Source organism: Mus musculus, chromosome 14 (assembly GCF_000001635.26).
Source record: "Mus musculus strain C57BL/6J chromosome 14, GRCm38.p6 C57BL/6J".
In the NCBI taxonomy this organism is placed as follows: Eukaryota; Metazoa; Chordata; class Mammalia; order Rodentia; family Muridae; genus Mus; species Mus musculus.
This window is the reverse complement of record NC_000080.6, coordinates 63,647,668-63,667,520: the sequence shown is the minus strand read 5'-3', so window position 1 is coordinate 63,667,520 and position 19,853 is coordinate 63,647,668. Positions and strand designations below refer to the sequence as shown.

Sequence of the window (19,853 nt, the reverse complement as noted above, 5' to 3'; positions counted from 1 at the left end):
AAAGCTTATTAATAAAAGTAGTCCAGCTAAGGAAGATAATGGCATACAAAAATCAGCCTTAAACTTGATATTACAGATGAGCAGAAATTTTAAAAATTGATAAATCCGGGCCAGGAAGATGGCTTAGTGAGTAAAAGCACTTGCCACACAAGCCTGACAACCCACGTCCAATCCCAGAACCCGTGGTAGAAGAGGAGCACTGATGTCTGCAACCTAGCCCCTGACGCCACACTCAGGCTGTAGCGTGCATGCAGGCTTGAGTGTGAACACTTGCACACACAAATTTAATAACTGTAACCCACAGGGTGGTATAAATCATTTCCTGCAAGTTTTGTGTTGTCAGGAATCTACATCACCTGTGTTTTCCATTGAATTCTAACATTCTGGTAATGTGAGAGATTTCCAGAAAGTTCTTGGTTCCATGCTGACACTGCTACACTGTTAGATTTGCTTTATAAAGGTGCTAATACTATGTGCTAAAGGAATGGTCACAATCCCCTTGACTGGTCTCAGAAACCCTACTAAGGGACCTGAAAGTCCTTTAAGCAGAACTCAGTCAACTTGTTAATATTGACCTACAGTGCCAAGAACCAGCATCTCCCAGGCTTTTGACTTCAAAGGGCAATGAGAAATTGTACAAATGTCTTTAAGAGAACTCAACAGTATAAACTTACAATTTTACATGCCTAACATACAGTAGAAACGGGTATACATTTTGGTTTTTGTCTTGCTTTTTGAAAGCTGTTGGCTGGAATCCACTCTATAGCCCCAACTGTCCTTGATACAGGGCAAGCCTCCTCACCTTTTGAGGGCTGGGACTGACCATCAAGAGCTTCACTCCTAGATTAAAACTTCCATCTTTTACGGTGCAGTTTCTGCATGTTCTTGTGTTCCTTCCCCCTGTATTCTGTTGTGTGTGCATGCTGAATGTGCTGCTGCAGTCAGTCATACAGGAGCTCTGGCACCCTTGAGCCCCTGACTGGGTTCAGACATGCACATAAGCTGATCTACTCTTGTTCCAGACAGGGGTCTTTCCTTTCTTTCTCTCTGAGTCCACCCCCCACTCACCCTTACTTATTAAAACCCCCTTCACAGTATGGAGCTTCGCAGGATAAAGCTTGGACAAAGTTTGCTATGTTCACAGACAACCTTGAGATTAATTTCCAGTACCCTAAACACTTAACGACTACAGCCAAGAGCTTAAGAGTTTCTGGAGAAAACATATGACCCCTGACCACAGGATTTATATGCAGCTGCTGCAGAGAATATGCATATATTACAGGAAAAGTAAAAACAGCCATGCACTTACCATCACCCCACCAAAAAAAATTTCAAGTGTTGGGTTTTCCATAATTGGGCCATTTAATTTTTATTAAGCAAGAGTCAGAAATTTATTACAAGCAGTATATATAGCCTTTCCACAAAACACATCTGTATTGCTTCTGAAATTTATATGTAAAAAACTTAGGTTAGTGTAACCCACTTTTCAAAAGATTAAATGATGACTTATACACATGCACTGGATAGTCTGCATAGGTTCAATGCGGGCTCATGTGGGTTTAAAAAGTTGGTCAACGGTTCTGGACAAATCTTGCTGACACAGACACTTTCTCTACAGGAGTGTCTCTGGCTCTCTTCAGGTCCTAGCAAGCTTCCATACTCATAAGTCAACTCTGGATCTTCCCATGCCTGAGGCACACTGGGCTTCTGAGGCTCAGTGCATGGCAGTTGAGAAAGATTTCCTTGGCAACCACAATGGCAGTGACCAGCACACTGAGAGGCCACATTTAGAACACAGTGCTGTGAACTTTCTAGAGACAATCCTCAGACAGCCAAGGCCCCTATGTCTAAAGCGCTGCTTCTCTTCAGGAAGGAGGATGGAAATACATCAGGCATGAGTCCCTCATCAAGGCGACACGAAGCTCCTGTTATCAGCAGAACGCAACCTAACGAGGGTAAAGAAGAGGGGTGAACTACGTATTGATACTTCTGTGTGGACTCAGGAGCCAAGCAGGACCACTCTGAGGAGCTGGAAGGAACCATGATGGAGTTACCCAGGAAGGATGAGCACGGCAGTGTAGCAGAAGTCCAGCAGGTCCTGGAACCCCTTGTACTTGATGTGTTTATGGTCCACAGGAAGCCATGTACTTGAGGCATGCAGGACCCTCTTTTCTTGTGGATGTGAAACCACAAGAGCTGTCCAAATGGACCTCTAACAAATGAGATTTTGAGTAGTGCAAGCCAGAGGCAGCTACCGAGTCAGAACAGAAGGCAAAGGGTGTCTCCTCCCAACTGACAAACTCAAGAAGGATCACATACCAGAACGGCTGCAAGGAATGAAAAGGAGTCACCTGGGAATCTTGACAATTTTCCTGAAAATGCACTTCAAATTTACAAGTCACATCAGAATCCCAAATTCCAGTCACTATTACATAATTTAAGAATAATTTAATATGCTGACATAAGAAAGGTCACACTTAAGAAAACCTCTGCAGACTTCAGGGGGAATTATTGCTCTGTCCGTGCTTACAAGGCACTACTATTCAACTCACTATGGAATGAAGAGTCATCAATGAAAGGCACACCATGCAGCGTATCTCACACTCTGCTTCTGCCACTTGTCCTGCAGAATGGATTTTGCAGAGCCTGTCCACTTTCTCTAAGAGGCTTCCAGCTTGTGGCTGCAGACTTATGTGCAGTGGACAGCCTTCAAGTTGGAGGTCCCAATCACTGAGGGAGCTGATCAAAGTCAGAGCAAGTGATGAGGACCACAAAGACTGGGCATCCATCCTTGCATGCCAATGTGCCCGCCCATGTGGGGCTGGTGAAGGAGCCCCAGCGTTCAGCTGGCTTCCACATGGAGTTTCTCTACCTTTTTCCCGGAAGTGTCAGGCTACTGCTCCACTTCCGAGATCCCTCTGTTAGTAACATGAGGATCACACTCATCTGTTCTCTGTGGAGTGTGATGTACCAAGGGACAAACTTCCCATGAGAGATACTACAATGCTCTCTACTCAGTACTACAAAAAGTTTTATTCAGAAGCTTCTAGGAGGTGGCCAATGTGACCCCACTCATGCCTTCAGTTCTCCACTATACATAATAGTCTACAAAATTTTGTAAAGTTATACAGTAGGAACAAAAGAATTTTATTGATAATGTATTTTCTCTGGTATTTAAGACATTTATTTGAAGTTAAGTTTATCATGGAGCTGCAAACACACTTAGAACATGCCATAATAACTCAAACTCACCATTAGGGAATACATCAATATTTCCAAACACTGGTCTCACTATTCTTAAATTCCATGACAGGCTTGTGAAAACCAGCTATGACAACATGAAATGCCTCATGTTCAGGGCATTCCAGCATTCTCCTCCCCTCCCTTCCTTTAGATCTGCTCTGTGAAGGTCAGTCTGCAGCCCACCAGCACTTTGTGCTGTCAGGCTTCTAAGGATTTCTCTTTCTTGAGTCTCTTTCATTTGTACTCATGGTTTTCAGAATCTAAGAAGGTCTTTAAAATATTTATTCTGATGGGGACAAAGTTTTTTCTGGCTGGCTAATTCATTTTGGGTATATCAGATACCCAGGCCCAATCAATACTGTGGCTAGAACTGGCTAAAAGAAAACCTCTATTGACAGAAGTGCCATAGGAGAGTTTTTTAAAGCCAGTTGTAAATCAGAAAGCAGCTAAATAGGCAACACATGCTGAGATTGGTATGTAACAATTTTTTTTAAATCTACATAGTGTTTTCCATTAAATACAATCATCTAATTCTTGCCACTGAAAAGGGAGGGGAACGTTGGAGGGAAGATGATGTCATTACATTTTAATTAGAAGGGGGCCACTGACAAGGGTACAGCTCTTCAGTCTCTGAAAACCTCCTCACCGAAATCTGAGGATAGCAGTGACTGCAGGTGAGGATGGTGTCCAGGAACAATGGCCGACTCACCAGAAGCTCTCCTGAGCTCCCTCCCCCTTCCAGGCTGTCCTCTCTAACTGTGGTCCCTGCAATCAGTTAGGACAGTTTTCACACTGATGAAGTAACTGAGCTTCCTCAAGTCTCTGAATTCCAGCAGGTGCAGGAGGCAGACGAAGGACAAGGAATCACCAAGGATAACTACAGCGACTCTACTCTGCACCCGACACCACCATCCATCTGTCCTTAGATGAACACTCTCCCACCCACACAGGGAAGGAAACCCACTTACGGGTGTTTGGTGTTTTGTTTTGTTTTGTTTTGTTTTGTTTTAGGGAAATTAATCCTTTCAGGAAATTCAAGCCTTGTCTTTTCCTCTTTCCACAGACCACTAACCCCTTCCCACTAACTCTTCAACTGACAAGGAGGAGACAGGAAGAACGTGAAAACAGCCATCCTTATTCCCTCGACACAAACACCTCTGATCTACAATAATGCCTGATTTTAAAAACTGGCGGCATTTTGCTACACATATATTAGTTTAAAAAATTTTACATATTCTAATACAGACCTTGTGAGATGATTTCCAGGTAGGAATTCTGTAGTCACTGCATTTAAGATTGTCACTTGATGCTTTTTCTTCTCTTCAAAACTCCTGATCAATGATCCCTATGATCTAAGGAGCTCACACTGCAATAGATGCAGGAAAGCAAACCAGCTAACCAAAGCAGCATGGCAGGAATCCCACAGCCTGCCCAGGATAGTGAGAGGGCCACAGAGAAGCTGCACGGCAGAGCTGTCTCCAGAGCACAGCACCCAGACAGGGGACAGTCCTGAGACACACCTGTCACCTTACAAGTGTGGAGTTCCTTTACATACATTTATTAGTCTACTAATTCACCTACCAAGACATTAATATATAAAAACAACATAATTTCCAAGGCTCCTACATATTTCCAACATTCAATTTAGGGATCCAAGATTCTGAACATGCCATCACCAAAAAAAATTGCAAACCTAAAAAACAAAAAAGGGAAAATAAATTAAACAAGGGCAAAGAAAAAGACTTTTCAGAAAAGGTCAATATTTACTTGTACAAATTTCAAAACATTTCAACATCAATGCTTTCCTTGTGTTACATTAGCTTTTAAGCTTTACTTTAAAACAAAGCAGTTTCCATACAGCAAAATAAATATCAAACTACACTCATATGTGCCACCTGTTTGTTTAATATTTGCTGGGTCAATACCATTTCACATTTCTAAGTCTTTAAAATAGCAGTAGTCCTGTCTTTCTCTCCTGGAAGTGATCACTGTGGCAAAGGTACTGAGGTGCATAAATGAAGCCACAGGTTTTTTTCTTGGATAACACACACCTTTAGAAGCTGCTTTTTAGCTGACTGTCCTCCAGTGCACTAACATCTAGCACGTGACATTAAAGTCCTTCTAACCTCAAAAAGGGCCACAGTGTAGGCAAGTGCGCTTGCTTCGCTTTCTTTCTTCTATGAAAAAGAAATTGAAAAAAAAAAAAAACCTGTTGTTTGAGTAAAAAGAAATTAGATTGTGTGTGTGTGTAAGAGAGAGAGAGACAGAGACAGAGACAGAGACGGAGAGCGAGCGCTAGCTATCACTACGTAGCCCTGGTTAACCTAGAACTCTATGTAGACTCAGATGGCCTGGAACTCACAAAGATTGATCTGTCTCTGCCTCAGGAGTACTGGGCTAACAGGTGCGTGCACTAAGCCCGGCTGGAGATTACAATTTCTAATTATACAGGCATCAGTAGAGCTGGTACTACTGATTTCTTAATGACTCCTCATTAAGACTTTCCCCACACCCCACATCTAGGACAGTATCGCTCACTATGTTGCTCATGTCTCTCTAGTGCTGAAACTGTGACTTCAGAAAGATACTGCTCTGCCTCTTTCTACTAAGACACTGTTAATGCACAAAAATGAACCATATGATCCACTCCTCTAACTGTGGCTTAGAAACCATGCCACTTAAGCCAGAGCACCATTCTATAGAAAACCAAGAGCTCAGCGCTCTCCCTTCCAAGAGGTCTGTAATCTTGCGAATAGCTAGCAGAGACACAGGTAAGAGCTCCATGGGAGGTTTCACTCATCATAAATTGTCACATACATGAAGGGCTGGAAATGTTCTCTGAATCCTGACACTCTCGACATGTATGGTTATGGGGTTATAGGCAGAGCAAACAGTCAAGTGAGAGACGTGCTGATGAGCATCCATGCAAGGAAACACAAGAAGCAACAAGGCATTGCTTCAAAATGCAACTGTCGTCTGGGTTACAAACAATTTGAAGGCTGTCTTCCACGTGGTCCACTAGACTGGGATGAATTTGCCCCCTCTTGGAGCTCAGCAATGAGGCAACTTCTCAAGTCTGGCTAACGTGCAGTAAACTTGTGAGATAATATCAGAAGCTACAATGGTACTGTATCAAGTGCAGGATGTGAAATGACACAGAGAGCCCCTTCTCTGAGTTAATGGCAGCTGAGAACACCTTTTGAATTTGAGCAAAGAATCTTAGTCTCTCCCAGAAATCAAGCCTAGACCTTTCTCTAAATACTGTTTCTTTAACACACTTAAAAGTTGGGGGAGGGCAGAGTTAGGGGAGGGGCATGAGGCCCCTCTCCATCCCTCCAATTTTGCCATTACCATTCTGTGTGGAGGGCTCTCAGGACCAGGTGACCGCACACGTCTAGAAATCGGATGACCTCAAAGCCACCTCAATTCAGCTGAGGCCTCATGTCTTTTGCTTAGAGCTAAAAATAAAAACACACGTGAATGAACAAATGATCATGAAATGAAGCCTCTAATATGACACTAAAATATAAAGTATCAGAAGCAACTTGATTTCAGAAAAAATGAGCGCACACATGCTTGCACACAGTCACACAGCTGCAGTCTCCCTGGAAGACTCCCTTTCTGTCCTTTTAAAAGCTGGAAAAGTAACAATCATCGAATTCCAAGTCTGGACTACAAAGTCAAAATAATACTTCATTCATTTTTCTGAAATTATGATATATTTATTTTTATGTTTAATGACACTAATAAAATTAAAACAAAAAAGTTAACATTTTTACTTCTATACACATGTATTTGTACATACATACATACGAGGGTGAGAAAGCAAAGTACAATATTGAGCAATAAGAAGCAGTTTTCTGAACTCTTGGTTTCAACCACAGTGAAACATGGGAACATGGGAACTGGCGTGCTTCTCCAGGGAAGGCAAGCATTGACTCATCCAAGCGATACAGAACGGGTATATGGTAGCATTACTGTTAAAACATGTAAAACCACAATGAAGCAGATATGAAGCTGCCACCTCTCCTGCTGCTATGGAAACACGCCCTGGGTACATTAGAAGGTGCACAGGTGCTGCTGCTGCTGCTGAATAGAAACACAGTGAATTGCTTATTTAAAGCAGGGCAAAAAGTAAGAGTAAGAAAAGAGTAGACAGGAAAGAATTGCACTCTGTGGATGGCTGGCTGAGACGCTGTTATCCCAGGAAAACGGCTTTTCACCGACTGCTTTGTGGTTCTAGAGTATAATTTTTGTATCCTGAACAATTATTACTTTTCTAGCAAAATTTTTACCTGGGTACTTTACTAAGCATTTCAAAATTCCGCAGATTATATTAAAAATGAACAGAAACTGCTGGCTCTCAGTCATGTCTAATGTGAGACACTGTGAACATGAGAATTCATGCACCGCTAGAGAGAAGCTGGCGTGGCAAAGACTAGGGGGATGAGAACTGCTGGTGTGGCCTGGCCACCATGCTTCTTGAACTTGGCCACTTCATGCTTCTTCTAATGTCCTTCAGTCTGCACAACTCCAGCATATACTTATTCTACTGACTCCAGTACATACAGGGCATGTAACAAGGCTTAGCTTTTTCCTTCCAAGGTCTTAGGCTGTTCAATAACACAGTGTGTGCTATAAAATTAGTGAGAATCACTAGGCAAATCTTCCACCCAAAGATGCAAACAATCTAGAAACCCCATGCTGTTGCTGGACCTCTCAAGGATTGCACCTCTGCAAGTATGTTCCATCATGTCTTATTCTGAGACATCTATCCTTCCTTACAAATGAAATACAGGACTGGAGACAAACCTCCCAGTAATATATCAGGGAAGAAAACCTGCCTCTCAAGTAGGAGTCCAGCTAAACATGCTGCAGAAAGCCCCCTTGTTGACTTCACAGTCCTCAGAGCTGCCCCCAAATCAATACCGATCAGACCTGAACCGGATGGCAGGAAGCACAGGCACACTGATGTCATCAGAATCCAACTCCAAGTGATGATCTTAAATAGAACTATGCCATACTGCTCTGACCACAAATACACACGAGGTTTAGAGAAAGCCACAGGCACCTGTCCTGAGGCTCTCACCCACACAAACAGCATATGTCCATGGCAGGCTGCTACTGATAGCCCTCTCCCTCAAGGCAACACAAAGGCCTCCCTTCTCAGGCTCTCTGCTCAAGTCCCCTGAACACATTATTCCACCCCTTCCTCCCCTTTCCATTTTCCTTCCAACCCATAAGCACATCATGCTGCCAACACTAGAACAACCCCCAATCCCCTCCATTCACCAATTTCTTGACTGACACATTCCGATAGCATCGAATCACTCATTAAGTGTTTACCGGAAACTGACTACACCACGGCATGTAACTAACATGAGACTGCTAGGGATGTCTGCTTTCATTGCACAAACCATCAGGCACACTCAATGGTGTGAAATGTTACTTTTCATGAAGGAAAAGCACTAGGGCTGAAGGGTATGCCTGAAGGACTTCGTCAGGACCCCACTGGCCTTCTGCCCCGCCTCTCTGGACCTCTCTGGGCCCCGTCTTTCCGCAGGTTCTGGATCACACACAGTCCTGACTGAGGACTGGGAAGAAGACTGTCTGAGTTAAGACATAAAGGCTGGACAGGAGGTGGCTCAGCAGAGGATGAATATTAGCATCCCAGGTAGGAACTGAGACCAAAATGTGGTATCTTTTCCTACATCGCCCACACATCAGGCTGGGCAATGTAAAGACAATTTTGAAGAAAACCTGCCCTAACTCAGTTAATAGGTGTGAGCAACTTGGGTTGCCATCAACAATGCCAGAACTGAATTCAGTACCTTCATCTCTAGCTCTTGGCTTCCCTCTATCCCCTAAAGCAGTGGTTCTCAACCTTCCTAATGCTAGATCCTTTAATACAGCTCCTCATGGTGTGGTGCCACCCCCCAACCACAGAACTATCTTCATTGCTTCTTCATATCTGTAATTTTGGTACTGTTATGAATTGAAACGTAAATATTTTTAAAGACAGGCTTGCCCAAGGAGTTGCGACCCTCAGGACCACTGTCCTAGGGCCAGCTGAGTGTGCCCAGACAGAGACTCTGCTCTGATGTCACCACTCCTGTTCCTGACCTGAGCTTGAGGCACAGGCCCCTGCTGGGTTTGCCCTGGCTACGGCTCCTATGCCCCTGGATGTGAGTGCTGCCCCTGTGTTAAACTGCTGCCAGTGTCACTGTGCTACCAACTCTCACACCTGTCACTCGCTGGCAGCCTCTTCCCTTGGGTTGTATGTGGTTCATTGTCAAACTTCACGAAATACTCTCTTCTTTCCATTTTGACATTTTAGTAGATGCTAAAAGTTTCTTGCCAATGCCATTTTTACATTATAGAAAAGAAATTATTATTAATACAATCTAGTAAATGAAAAGAAGCACCAAGTAATCTCACCTTATTCTGTTAGGTAGGACAAAATAGACTCATATTTCACTAGAATTATGAATACAAATTTAGAAGGAAATACAAAAGTTATTTTAGAAAACAGTATTATTCTACTAATGAAGCAAGCTATTTTTTGCTAGCCTTTTTTTTTTTTTTTTTTTTTTTTTTTTTTATTTATTATATGTAAGTACACTGTAGCTGTCTTCAGACACTCCAGAAGAGGGAGTCAGATCTTGTTACAGATGGTTGTGAGCCACCATGTGGTTGCTGGGATTTGAACTCCAGACCTTAGGAAGAGCAGTCGGGTGCTCTTACCCACTGAGCCATCTCACCAGCCCTTTTGCTAGCCTTTTAAGGGTTCATTTTTAGTTATGTACATGGGTGTTATACGCACCGGAATGCAAATGCCGCCAGGCCAGAGGTAACTAACTGATCCCCACAGGGTTGGAACTACAGAGGGTTATGAGCTGCCCAGTGTGGTGATGGGAACTAAACTCTGTAAGAACAGTACTTGCTGTTAACCACTGAGCCATCTTTTCAGCCCCCTCTTTGCCAACTTACACACACACACACACACACACACACACACACACACACAGAGGGAGAGGGAGAGGCTTATTTTAGTGTATAGGCACACACCTATGTCATGGTGCACGTGTGTAAATCAGAAAACAAACTGAAGGGGTTGGTTCCACTTGGGCACCACAAAATTAACTGTCTGCAGAAAACCTGCCCTCCCTCGCTCTCCAGTTGCTCTCCCCTCAGCCTCCTGCTCTAAGGAGCAGACCAGCTCCATCTCATGCCAGCTCACTTCTCCATTTCTTGAGGCACTCACTCATTGGTCGTGGAAAAGGCAAGTAGTCTTCTTAACTGAATGACAACAAGAACTTTAAAATAAACAGAGCAGCACAGTTGACCCTGACTGATAACCCTCACCCACTCTTCATAGGTACCAACATTCTGCCATCTTTGTGTCATCTGCTTCACAGAGCCTCTTCACCTCCCAATACCATGGTCATTTTACCTTCCTAAAGCACACTCTGCAACTGATACAGCTTGGTTTCCCATCTTAATCATTGCATAGGCACCCAGCTCCGTGGGACTGAGTACACTCACATGGTTATGAGACCATCTCCACCAAGTTTTTCACCTTGCAAAGCCCAAGTCCCGCCACTGAGCCATTCATCTTCCCTCCTTTTTGACTTGATGGCTGCCGACGCCGGGTGCCTCCAAAGTGGAAGCACACAATGCTTAGGAGTCCTGTGGCCTGCTCACTGTATAATGTCCTCAAGGTTCATCAGTACAGCAGCACAAGGTGCAGTACGCACAGCAGAACTTCTTTCCCGAAGCTGGATCATATTCCACTCACTCATGCAGGGGCTCTGCAGCTGCCTGCACCTTCAGCTACAGCTGCTGTGAACACAGTTGCCTGAATATCTGTCTAAGTATTTGCTTCCCGTTTTTTAGTATGGATAGCCAGAAGTGAAATTTCTGGATTGTATAGTAATTCCATTCCTTTGTTTGACAAACAGCCATACTGTTTCCCACAACGGCCATATCACTTTCTGTTCCCACCAACAGTGCATGGGATTAAGCAGGCATTTGTAAAGGAGTGAGCACCTGACAAAAACTCCATGTCTACATACAGCTTGTGTGCGTGTCATTCTAGTCAATCCTAAAAATGTGCCGACTCATGGAGCACCCTGCTCTGTTGGTGAGTCCCTGGGACATGTATTTCTATCTCTCATCTATCTGTGTAATGTTTTCTCCCAATCAGAGGCTTAAACTGACAGCTAACGTACTATTAAACACACAGCTAACTAAGTACACACTAAGTATACTAATAGGCAGGACTTTTAAAAGACACACATGAAAATGTATATAAAGTGAGATGACACTTGATGCTCCCCAGAAGACTAGCCCTGACCAGCTAGCTGTATCTTCACCAGTAGCTGTCACAAATGCAGCTATGTCACTATTACATACCTCGAGTTTAAACACACTAGATACAAACTACTTCTAAATAACAAAAACAACCAAACAATAGCAGCCAGAATTCAAAATCTAAATGAAATTTTTGGGAAAACTTTTAATACCACCATCCTAGATGGACACAGTCTGCATCAGCCAGCAGCTCCCACAACCACCGTGGAATCACAGACGCCCAACTGTCTGAAACCACATACAACACTAATAATGTTTGGCATACTAGGAACATCAAGCAGAAAAAATAAACATGCAGGTATGTTCTTTATAGCTATAAAATAGGCAACTTACTCGAGTGCTGTATTGATTCAGGATTTTAAACTTTAAGCCCACATACTCTATGATGCTCTACACACACACACACACACACACACACACACACACACACACACTATTACAGCATTATTCCCAAGTTATAAAATTACCCCAGGCATCAGCCAACAGATAAATGAACAAATACATACACAACGGAATTTTATTCAGTCATAAAGAAAAGTGAAATTTTGTTACATAAGTCACATTCAGAAAAACAGGTGAGCATTCTCTTAGATGTGGAATCTAAATTCAAAACAGGATAAAAGGTCGAAGGGGGGAGTGTTTGTGATCAGCATAGAATGGGTGCAAGAAAGGATAATGGGAGTGATTACACGTTATCAAATAGCATAAGGAAACAACATTTGATAATTTTTTTAAAAAGTTGGGCTAGCAAGATGGCTCAATGGATGAAGGTGCTCGCCACCAAGCCTGATGACCTGAGTTCAATTCTGGAGCTCACGAGACAGAAGGAGGAAAGCACAGACTTCTGCAAGTTGTCATCTGACCATCAAGCATATACCATGGCACATGTGCCACTCACACAATCAATTAATCAATTAATCAATCAATATGATGAAAAATGTAGGCCCATGCTTCACAGAATAGCAAAACAATTTATATCATCCTATCTTGAGCAGGATGTGTTAGATACATGTGGAGACAACAAACTGAACCCCACTAATATTTACAGCCATACGTTGGCTCCTCAACAGAATGAGAATACATCTGTCATGGCTCAAGAAAGTCCTGCAACTGATCGTTCAACTGGTTAAGCAATGACAGAAACCAAGTTCCACCCACACAAGAACCCTTTAGGGTTGGCTGAGGTGAGACAAGAATGAGAAGCAGAGGGAGAAGGCAGCACTGGGAGCCACAGGAGAAGGACGGCAGGGCAAAGGCTAGAGCTACAGCAGGTTGGCTGCCCTGGTCCTGGGGTCTGGCACGTAATGAAATACAGCGTGCTCTGAGCGATTATCCTCGAGACGGCAACACCAGAGTGGAGCTGAGTCAGCACACAGTGGAGGGAAGGCAGACCAGCAAGCCACCCATGTGAGAAGCCTTGGCAGAGGCATGGCAGCAGGGCACAATTTTCACGGCATATCAAGGCCAACATTTCTAGGGATGGTGGTGGTTAAAGTGTTTAAATAAGGGAGCTGGGGAACGTAACACATTAAGGTCTCCAAAACACAATTCTATGGTTGCATATGAGAATAATTACTGCAGAGCAGATGGCGGGCCGCTTCCTAGGCAGGAAACACAGAACTGATAAGCTTCACTGCAGAGTCATAATGACCACGCTCTGGAGTCTGTCGCTCCCCAGGAAAGATCAATACAGCTTCCTGAGAACAACACAAAGGCACCGTGCATAAAAACTGCAATGCTACATCAAGAGACAGGAAATGCCAGACACACTGTCCCCCATTAACCAACAGCTTGGAGCTAGGCAGAGTTAAATAAATAAATAAATAAATAAATAAATAAATAAATAAATAAATAAGCAAGCAAGCAAGCAAGCACACAGGTAAAAGATGTAGTGTCATTAGAAAAATGACCAGTAACAATAGGCAGGGTGGAAGGGTGGGCCTGGACGGACATTTACCATCAGAAGGAAGACTCACAAATCCCCAGCAGACACACCTACCTACTTTCATGTTCCTCTTGTGGCTGCTGAAATTGCTCTTGTGACTTCAACATAATAAAGAAAGTAGTCTCAATTCAAATTGCACAGAAATTTCAAGTTCCAAAGAAATGTCTACGCTGTTATCACTTCCAAAGTTGTAACATTTCATTGCATCCCCTGAAGCACTCCTTACTAGCAAAGCTTGAGTAAATGACCTATTTTCTGAGAGGAACAACTAAGTGATAAATGTTATTAAGTTACTACAATTAAATCTTTGACATCTAATCCTATGAAACCCATCTCCCTAAACCAATGCACCCTCACAACAAAAAAGTTTGGTAAAGTACCTTCCCCTCTCTGCAAGCTTTAAAAGCACAGATTACACAGAGAACAGATACTGAGCTAATTAAGGCCTGTGGGGCGTGGGTGTATGCTCGACACAGGCCCTTGACCAGAAGCAGAGTCCTGCAGTTGAGGTTGACGTCACCTCCTTCCAAGATTCAACCTCAGAAGGTGTCTGCTGTGCAAAGAGAATGGCAAACCCTGAGTCTCCCAGTTACGAAGGACATAAACCTAGTCTTCCTAAACTCAGCCAGTGCTGGACTCCCATGTCTTCTTGTGGCCACCCTTTCCCTGGAGAACCACTTCAGAGCAGCCCTTAGAAACTGGTCTACCCACCCTGTTGTTATGTTAATGGATTCACTCAGAGGCTGACTCACCTGCTGTGTCATTCAGTAAGTCCCCAAGTCCAGCCCCTTGAAAGTGTTAAAGATCATCTGGGACCCAGCTTCTCTCTGCATCAGCACACAGGGATGGATTAGCTCCAGAGACCTCCCAGCTGGTCAGGCTTGGTGTGCACATCTGGCCATGTCCACTAGAACAATTTCTCTGTTGTTTTCAATCTTTTTTTAAAGGGAGACTCCTTGTGTCCCAAGATCTCCAGCACATCTTCTGAATACTTAGTCTCCACTGAGACGCATATGGAGTCTGTGGAGGGGCCCCTTCACTGACTGTGAAGAAAGGGCATCAGGCAGGCATTGAGAGTGGGTAGCTGTGAACCAGTCCTGCTCCTCAAATGCACTCACTTCCTTTTCTACATTTCCATCATGGTGGAACACCACAGTTGATGCTCACCAACTGAGCACATGCCAGCACAAGCCCTAAACCTCACTACTGTGGGTTAAATAAATCCTTTCCTTTAAAATACAAAGTCCCGGGGCTGCAGAGATGGCTCCAGGGTTAAGAGTACTTCAACCTTTTCAGAGGACCAGAGTTACCCACCCATACCCAGCAGTCACCCCACCTATAACTCCATCCCCAGGATCTGACACCCTCTTCTGGACCCTGTGGGTTCCCACACATCTCTCTCTCTCTCTCTCTCTCTCTCTCTCTCTCTCTCTCTCTCTCTCACTAATCTCTTGAATTTCTTTAATAAAAAAATAAAATACACAGCCTCTGTTATGCCTTGACCACAGTTGTATCAGCCAGTCACTGGCCGGGAAAAGAGTTCCAGCCTGACTGTCTGAAATGAACCTGGATCTCCTTTTCACTTACACAGACTCCAGCTAGGTTCTGCCCCACCTGAAAGATAAAGTGGTACAGGGAGGGCAGATTATAAAGTCAAGTTCCCACCAAGACAAAGGAGGCATCAGGCAGATTGAAAGGTTACCCATATTCACTGTAGGTATATGGAGTTGAAGGTTTGCATTGTCCAGTAATTTCTGCCTCCTGATACTGGCTCTGACCTCTTGATCTAAAGAGAGAAGCCACAATCCTCGGCTGTGCTATAAGCTGGACACATGGAGACCCTACTCTATTCTCCTTCCCCATCCTCAACTCCCTTCCCCATCCACACACCTACTCTGTGCTTTACCATCTGATCCTTCTTCCAGTCAGCAACCCTCATAAAATGTCCAGGATCCTGTTATGATGGCTAATGCCAGGTTCACCACACTGAACACATTTCTATGAACAAGACAATACCACTACGGTGCTTCCCTGCTTGTGTCCAATGGCCTGCAGCCTGCTAGGAACTTCAGCCTTTCTGTATTTCTTACAACCAACAGATAGGTCTGGCCTCTGACAAGCGCTACCTTGACACTTAAGGCAAAAGAAAGGAGAGAAGGGATGTTCAGGTGTCCTGGCACTCAGAAGACTGAAGCCAGAGAGCTGGTGGGGAAGGCAGCCTGTGCTATGCAGCAAGCACCAGGCCAGCTAGAGCTACAGAGCTATCTAGATCTCCTCTCAAAACAAAGAAAACAAGAGGGAAGGAAATAGAAGGGAGGGAAGGAGGTCAGAAAAAAAGAATAAAACTCTTTCATTCATGTTTTAGTTCATTTTCCATTTTCCTGGTTGTCAAAATAAAAATCCAAACTAAGGAAAGTCTCACATATGTTTACTATCAGGCTTGCACATCAGGGCTATGTCTCCTGAGAAAAGCACTCTCTGTCCCCAAAGAGGACTACAGTAACTTGAACTTCTAAGAAGCTGACATCCTCTCGGACTCCATTTGAGCTATCTCTGAACTCCCTTGTTATGGACTCTACCCAGAATGCAGGGCTTAGTGAGTAACATTGAAGGGACGAGTCCTGTAACCAGTAACTACCACTCTTCCCAGCAAACAACCTTGTTGGAGATTGGTACACAATCCCAGGAAGCCAGATAACTGATTCAATTGCTTAACGCACCCTTTTCATGAGAGCAAGCCACAGAGGGACCAACATGATCATGAAACGCTTGTTTATTGAACACAGAACCCAGAGCAAGCAGTTCCCTAAAATACATTTAACGGCACAGGGTAAATTAATCTCAGGCACCAGTCTCTAAACAAGGTACTCTAGTTGGTGCTCTAAACATGGCTTTAAAATACCTCCACCAGCTACCTTCCTGACAGGGAGACAGTGACAAGAGCATGCCACCCCACTCTGACTTACTCCTCACACACTCGCCAGGCCTCTGCCCTCCATCCCTCTCTTTTACTGGCTTCTTTTCATCCATCTGCTTCCTGGAATTTGGCACCTAGATTTGCTTTGCCCACTCACTCTGTTAGCGCTTGTTCAATCTTGAGTGCCACACCGACAACTCTGTATTTTATATTTCTGGTCCTAAGTTGATTCCTAATCGCTGGCAGGTTTCTGTGCAAACTCAAGACTCCCCACCTTCCCACGCATCTGCCCGCAGGCTCTCTCGGCTCATTAAATGGCAGCTCCGCCCCCATCAAAACTCTTAGCACCCTTTACAACTGTCTTTCCTGACAATGTATCCATGTCCATCAGCCAGCCATCATACCTGTCAACATAGCCAATCAGCTCAACCTTCAAAGTACACCAAGAATCCCATTATCCACCCATGCCCACGATTACCCCAGGAGCCGAGCTACCACTGCATCTCAAGCCTTAAGTACAGCTAACTACTTTCCTTCTATTCCTGTTCCCCTAGTTTGGCACAGCAGCTGGAGTTGCTGAAAATTAGGATTCACAGTTTGCTCTATTCTTTCTTGTAAAATGAGTTAAAATTTGCCAACAGTGAAATCAAACATTATCGTTGGTTTCAACTCAGTGAGTATATACCTCATGTAAACAGGACCCCTTTCAAGACATGACACTTCCAACGCTTTATGAATAAAGCTGTTGTAATATAAACATCCTTCTCAGAGCTATAGGATACATCCAAGACAGAACCGCTGTGTCACTGTGTGGTTGCTTCTAGCAGCAGTACTGTTCAGGGCAGCCAAAAAGACCAAGGTGCTCGAACGTCCATCCATGGACAACTGGTGCATCTATCTATGCAGTGAACTGTTGTTCAGGCACACACTCACAGGTAGATAAACAAACAAAATGTTATGCTCCGTGACCAAAATCAAATATAAAAGACCGCATTTATGTAAAATATTTAGAATGGGTAAATATGCAGACAGAAGGCAAACTTGTGGCCGTCAAGAGCTGAAATAGGAAGAAATAGGATAATTATTCAGTGGGTGCAGGGTGACACATGGTTTTTAAGCTAGTCAGAAGTGGTGGTTGTTCACTACAACACTGAATGCCAGAGTAGTTCATTTTAAAGATATTTTTGATTTCTTCATTTGTGTTTTGTGGGGAGGGGGTGGGCAGGTACATACCATGTAGCCTAAGTGTGTGGGTCTCCTGTGTGGGTCTCAGGAATTAAGGTCAAGCCATCAGGACTGGGGGCAAGCACCTCTACCCACTAGGTCATCTCAATGGCCCATTCAGAACAGGTCACTTTAAAGTGGATTATTTCAAGAAGACACCCAATAATGGCCACACACACACACACACACACCCCTAGACAAAAATAAATAAAACAAATAACAAAGTGGATCATTCGTGCTGTGCAAGTTTTGTTGGGAGCCGCCCCCACATTCGCCGTCACAAGATGGCGCTGACATCCTGTGTTCTAAGTGGTAAACAAATAATCTGCGCATGTGCCAAGGGTATTTTATGACTACTTGTACTCTACCTTTCCCGTGAACGTCAGCTCGGCCATGGGCTGCAGCCAATCAGGGAGTGATGCGTCCTAGGCGAAATATAACTCTCCTAAATAGGGAAGGGGTTTCGGTTTCATTATTGAAGGGGCTTTCGTTTTTGGGGCTGGGCGCTGGGCGCTTGCCCTCCTGGCTCCCAAAGATGTAAGCAATAAAGTTTTGCCGCAGAAGATTCTGGTCTGTTGCGTCTTTCCTGGCCGGGCGTGAGAACGCTATTAAGAATTGGTGCTGAAACCCGGGAACGAGAAAAAATCCGGGACGAAAAAATACAAGAAAACTCGGGACCGGCACAAGGAAGATCCCTCATTCCAGAACCAGAACTGCGGGTCGCGGTAATAAAGGTTCCCGTAAAGCAGACTGTTAAGAAGGATTCAACTGCATGAATTCAGAACTTTTCAGCTGGGGAACGAGAGTACCAGTGAGTACAGCTTTACGAGGTACGCCTGGCCTTGAACTTTCTAAGGAAATTCAAGACAGTCTATCAGAAGTAAAGTGGAAAATGTTTGGCCTTGAATTTTTTCTAATGTTAGGAGCCCTTTTGTTCCTTTTCACATGTTATCAGGTGATTAAGATAGGGCTGAAAATTCTGGATGAAATTCAGGGCAATCTATCAGAAGTAAAGCGGGGAGAGAGAGTAGGAGCAAAGAGAAAATATGGTACACAAAATAAGTATACAGGCCTTTCCAAGGGTCTTGAACCCGAGGAAAAGTTTAGGTCAGGTAAGAATACCTGGGGAGAGATTAGAAGGAAGGAAAAGAAAAAAGAAAAGAAAAAAGATCGATTAGCGGAGGTCTCTAGGAGATACTCGTCACTAGATGAGCTCAGGAAGCCAGCTCTTAGTAGCTCTGAAGCAGATGAAGAATTCTCCTCTGAGGAAACAGACTGGGAGGAAGAAGCAGCCCATTACCAGCCAGCTAATTGGTCAAGAAAAAAGCCAAAAGCGGCTGGCGAAAGCCAGCGTACTGTTCAACCTCCCGGCAGTCGGTTTCAAGGTCCGCCCTATGCGGAGCCCCCGCCCTGCGTAGTGCGTCAGCAATGCGCAGAGAGGCAATGCGCAGAGAGATGCGCAGAGAGGCAATGCGCAGAGAGATGCGCAGAGAGGCAATGCGCAGAGAGATGCGCAGAGAGGCAGTGCGCAGAGAGGCAGTGCGCAGAGAGGCAGTGCGCAGACTCATTCATTCCCAGAGAGGAACAAAGGAAAATACAACAGGCATTTCCAGTCTTTGAAGGAGCCGAGGGTGGGCGTGTCCACGCTCCGGTAGAATACTTACAAATTAAAGAACTCGCCGAGTCGGTCCGTAAATACGGAACCAATGCTAATTTTACCTTGGTGCAGTTAGACAGGCTTGCTGGCATGGCACTAACTCCTGCCGACTGGCAAACGGTTGTAAAAGCCGCTCTCCCTAGTATGGGCAAATATATGGAATGGAGAGCTCTTTGGCATGAAACTGCACAAGCGCAGGCCCGAGCAAACGCAGCTGCTTTGACTCCAGAGCAGAGAGATTGGACTTTTGACTTGTTAACGGGTCAGGGAGCTTATTCTGCTGATCAGACAAACTACCATTGGGGAGCTTATGCCCAAATTTCCTCCACGGCTATTAGGGCCTGGAAGGCGCTCTCCCGAGCAGGTGAAACCACTGGGCAGTTAACAAAGATAATCCAGGGACCTCAGGAATCCTTCTCAGATTTTGTGGCCAGAATGACAGAGGCAGCAGAGCGTATTTTTGGAGAGTCAGAGCAAGCTGCGCCTCTGATAGA

The 19,853-nt window shown here is 44.4% G+C and overlaps 1 protein-coding gene and 1 long non-coding RNA gene across 2 annotated transcripts in view; both read right to left on the bottom strand.

Annotated features, from left to right (window-relative positions):
• Window positions 1–19,853, bottom strand: part of Xkr6 (X-linked Kx blood group related 6) — a 239,177-nt gene that overhangs the window by 178,186 nt on the left and 41,138 nt on the right. The window lies entirely within an intron of this gene.
• Window positions 1,339–18,025, bottom strand: Gm38524. Its single transcript, XR_383495.4, has 3 exons — window positions 6,595–18,025; window positions 4,491–4,936; window positions 1,339–2,327 (listed from the first exon to the last, which is right to left on the bottom strand). It is a non-coding gene; the product is annotated as a predicted gene, 38524 (long non-coding RNA).